This window comes from Triticum aestivum, chromosome 7B, assembly GCF_018294505.1.
Source record: "Triticum aestivum cultivar Chinese Spring chromosome 7B, IWGSC CS RefSeq v2.1, whole genome shotgun sequence".
NCBI classification, from domain to species: Eukaryota; Viridiplantae; Streptophyta; class Magnoliopsida; order Poales; family Poaceae; genus Triticum; species Triticum aestivum.
The window spans coordinates 531,462,176-531,466,543 of record NC_057813.1 but is presented as its reverse complement, the minus strand read 5'-3'; the positions used below and the strand labels follow the sequence as shown (position 1 = coordinate 531,466,543).

At 49.0% G+C, this 4,368-nt stretch overlaps 1 pseudogene; it reads right to left on the bottom strand.

The window, feature by feature from the left end:
- Positions 1-2,585: 2,585 nt before the first annotated feature.
- On the bottom strand, positions 2,586-4,147 carry LOC123160234 (aquaporin PIP1-2-like; annotated as a pseudogene).
- Positions 4,148-4,368: the final 221 nt, after the last annotated feature.

Below are 4,368 nucleotides of genomic sequence, written 5' to 3'. Positions count from 1 at the left end.
TATTGTTCATCATCAGCCCAAGAGGCAATCCACACACCACAAACTAGAGTAGGGTATTACACCAGAATGGTGGCCCGAACTAGTATAAACCTTGTTTCTCTTGTGTTGCACTTTTCATAGCTTAGATCCATAACGAGGCGGTGAGGCGCAGGTAGGTAGAGGGTGAAATCTCCGCGCGCACCCCAGTGTTCGAATCTAGAGGGTCTGCCGGAACCCGGAATCCGACACCAGCCTCCTATTACCATTAGCCTTAGACGCATAGTTCAGGACCCCCTACCCGAGATCCACCAGTTTTGACACCGACAAGCACCTCTTCCCATTGTAAGATAAATAGATCAAGTTGGCCAAACAAAACCCAAATATCGGAGAAGAAATACGAGGCTATAAGCAATCAAGCATATAAGAGATCAAAGAAGACTCAAATAACTTTCATGGATAAAGACATAGATCTGATCATAAACTCAAAGTTCATCGGATCCCAACAAACACACCGCCAAAAGACTTACATCATATGGATCTCCAAGAGACCATTGTATTGATAATCAAGAGAGAGAGAGAGAGAAAGCCATGTAGCTACTAACTACGGACCCGTAGGTCTACAAAGAACTACTCACGCATCATAGGAGAGGCACCAATGGAAGTGGTGAACCCCTCCATGATGGTGTCTAGATTGGATCTGGTGGTTCTGGACTCTGCAGCGGCTGGATGAATATTTCGTCGACTCCTCTAGGGTTTCTGGAATATTGGGGTATTTATAGAGCAAAGAGGCGGTCCGGGGGGCACCCGAGGTGGGCATAACCAACCAGGGCGAGCCTGGGCCTCCTGGCGCGCCTGGGCCTCCTGGCGCGCCTTGGTGGGTTGTCCCCTCCTCGGGACCCCCCAAGTGCAACCAGGGCCCAACTTCTTCCTTTTGGTCCATAAAAAATCATCATAAAGTGGCATGGCATTTGGACTCCGTCTGATATTGATTTCCTACGATGTAAAAAACATGCAGAAAATATCAACTGACACTTGGCACTATGTCAATAGGTTAGTACCAAAAAATGACTATAAAATGATTCTAAAACATCCAAGAATGATAATATAACAGCATGGAGCAATCAAAATTATAGATACGTTGGAGACATATCAGGCGCCGGTGTCACTTGTGGGACGTGCATCTAGTGTTCAACACCAACCGCCACATGTATCTCACACCGATGATTCTTGCTATTTAGGGTTCCATCGACACCGAGGAACCCCCTAACCCGTCCGTCCTATTGTAAATATTTAGTTAGGTTGACGAAAAAACAATATTTCTATGTTACTCATCTTTTGATTTAAATGTGTAGTTTTTTCGTCCCTGCGAGGGTCTAGTGTTTGACGAGCTCTGCCCTTGTGTTCGTGGGTGAGCACAAATGACATCTCCTCCTCCCCCCTTCATTTGCTCTGTTCCAATCTTCGTGCCAATGAAACTTGCTAGCTATAGGTGTCTTCAATCATCAGTATGCATGACCACTATGCGTCTCCCGTTCGAAAGGGTTACATCTATAAATATGCATGCATTTGCATATTTATAACCGTGTTTCTTTCGAATTGTCCAACGTTATCCATGGACAGCCCGAGTATGTGTAGATTGGGTTCATTTTCCCATATGCTCTACTCCGGATCCGATGCAGAATTTTGTCAGTGCCTCCCTGCTGTTCTCCGGGTACACATCCTCTCTGCTTATTGCCGAGACGTGTATCAGGAGAACAGCGGGGAGGTGCTACCGAAATTTTGCGTTAAATCCGGAGTAGAGCATGGGAATACGAACCCAATCTACACATACTCGCGTGGCATTAGGACCTATCTTTACCTATTAGCGTCTAGGTTGCATGGACGTAATAAAAGTGATAAACTCCATTAACTGATGAATATATACATGCTGATATATATATATATATATATATATATATATATATATATATATATATATATTATGTGTCCAGTAGCTAGGCAAGATGAGTGATCGTGCGTGGATGTAAACCAGTCACACTAGTCAGAAAGACATGACCATTGAATGGTTATAAAAAGAGGTAATAGCACCCCAGGTACCCTAACTTGCACACAATGTGATGATCTAGTCCCAAAGTTGTAAAACTAGACCAACCCATACCCCAACTTGCATCCAATGTGATGATTTAGTCTCAGGCCAATCACAGCTCACCAATTGGCTGCCAAGTGGCTGGGCCGGTCAGCGCTGGCAGTTTTGCACAAAACCCCCTGCCATTTCCCTGATTCAACCCACAGTTACCCCCACCTGAATTAAATCTGTCAGAGGAATCCACTTCACGTCCGGTCGAGAGGGTTCACTTGGTCGTTGTTGGGGCACATAAACACAACTTGGCTCAATTTGCATAACAACATGCAGCACACAACAACTGAGTACTGATGAGATTACATACAAGTCTGGGTTCAGGTGAATACAGAGCAAGACTAGCAGTACATCAAACTTGGAAGACAAATTGGAATTCCACGGTAACACGATTTGATGGGAAGAAGAATGCAGCTTGCTTGCTCTTCGGGTCGGCATCTTTCTTTGTAGCAGCAGGAAGAACAGCAGCTTAGGACTTGGTCTTGAACGGGATGGCTCTGATGACCACCTGGTGGTAGACGGCGGCCAGCGCGGCGCCGATGAAGGGGCCGACCTAGAAGATCCACTGCAAACGCGAAAATTTGATGGACATGTTAGCCCTTATTACTACTATAAGCACAATAATGCTAGTAAACAATTTCGCAGAGTAATAATCTACAATGGACACTCAAGTCACTGTCCTGCTACCAGAAGGCAGCGGTTGCGTGCTACGCCGAGTCAAGTCTCTCGGCATTTGTAGCAGATGATACAGTACTCTCATCAGCTATAACTGCTCAATTATTGCAGCCACTGTCACATCGGTTCACCAGATTAATCAGCTTTCCAATTTCACATCGGGTAATTAGGTGTGCAATAGAGAGTAGCTATGCGTCTTTTGATTGCAAAGAGAGTTGCTATGCGTTTGCGTCAACTTTAAGTTACTTCTGAATGCTACTGCTACCACATGCTTGCAGTTACTACTGCCGCAGAAAACAAGCAAGTGCCATGCTTTCAAGTTCAGACAAAGGAAAGGAGGGGTGTTATTAGGTTTCAGTTTCGGTTTTGGTTCACTCACGTGGTCTGACCAGGCGTGCTCCCTGTTGTAGATGATGGCCGCGCCGAGGCTCCTCGCAGGGTTGATGCCGGTGCCGGTGATGGGGATGGTGACCAGGTGGACTAGGAACACCGCGAACCCGATTGGCAGCGGGGCGAGGATCTGTCGACGTTCCACACACAATAAATAATCATTAATAACTAAGCACAGTAAGGAAATTTTAACATCTTTACTGCTAGCTGTCGACGGGGGGAAAGAACAGAATGGCGGTGATGGTACTCAGAACGTGAGAGTCCCTGGCGTTCCTCTTGGCGTCGGTGGCGGAGAAGACGGTGTAGACGAGGACGAAGGTGCCGATGATCTCGGCGCCGAGGCCGGAGCCCTTGGTGTAGCCGGGTGCCACCAGGTTGGCGCCGCCGCTGTTGCCCATGTACAGGCCCTGCTGGAACCCCATCACCACGTCCGCGCTGCAGATGGCGCCCAGGCACTACATGATGATGATGTAGAACACCGCCCTGGTCAGCGACAGCTTCCTTGCTAGGAACAGCCCGAAGGTCACCACCGGGTTGATGTGCCCGCCTGCACCCATCCATCCCTTACCAGTTAGCAGCTAGCACAGCAAAAAAGCTACAAGAACGAAGCCGAGAGCGAAGAATAGTACCGGAGATGCCGGCAGTGCAGTAGACGAGGGCGAAGATCATGCCGCCGAAGGACCAGGCGATGCCCTGGATGCCGATGGTGGTGCACTTAGAGGTGGCGCCGCTGTAGCCCATCACGGTGAGGATGGTGAGGTAGAGGAAGAGGAAGGTGGCCATGAACTCGGCGATGCCGGTGCGGTAGAAGGACCGGGACTTGAGCTCACCGGGCTCGAACAGCGGCGCCGGCGGGGGCTCCTTGTTGTCCTTGTCCTCGGACCCCTCCGCCGCCGTGCCGATGGGCTGACGCTCCGAGTACTTGTTCGCCCCGAGCCGCACATCCTCCTCCTTGCCCTCCATCGCTGCTGCAGGACCGGACGTGAAGTGGATTCCTCCGACAGATTTAATTCAGGTGGGGGTAACTGCGGGTTGAATCAGGGAAACGGCAGGGGGGTTTGTGTAAAACTGCCAGCGCTGACCAGCCCAGCCACTTGGCAGCCAATTGGCGAGCTCTGATTGGCCTGGGACTATATCATCACATTGGATGCAAGTTGGGGTATGGGTTGGTCTAGTTTTGCAACTTT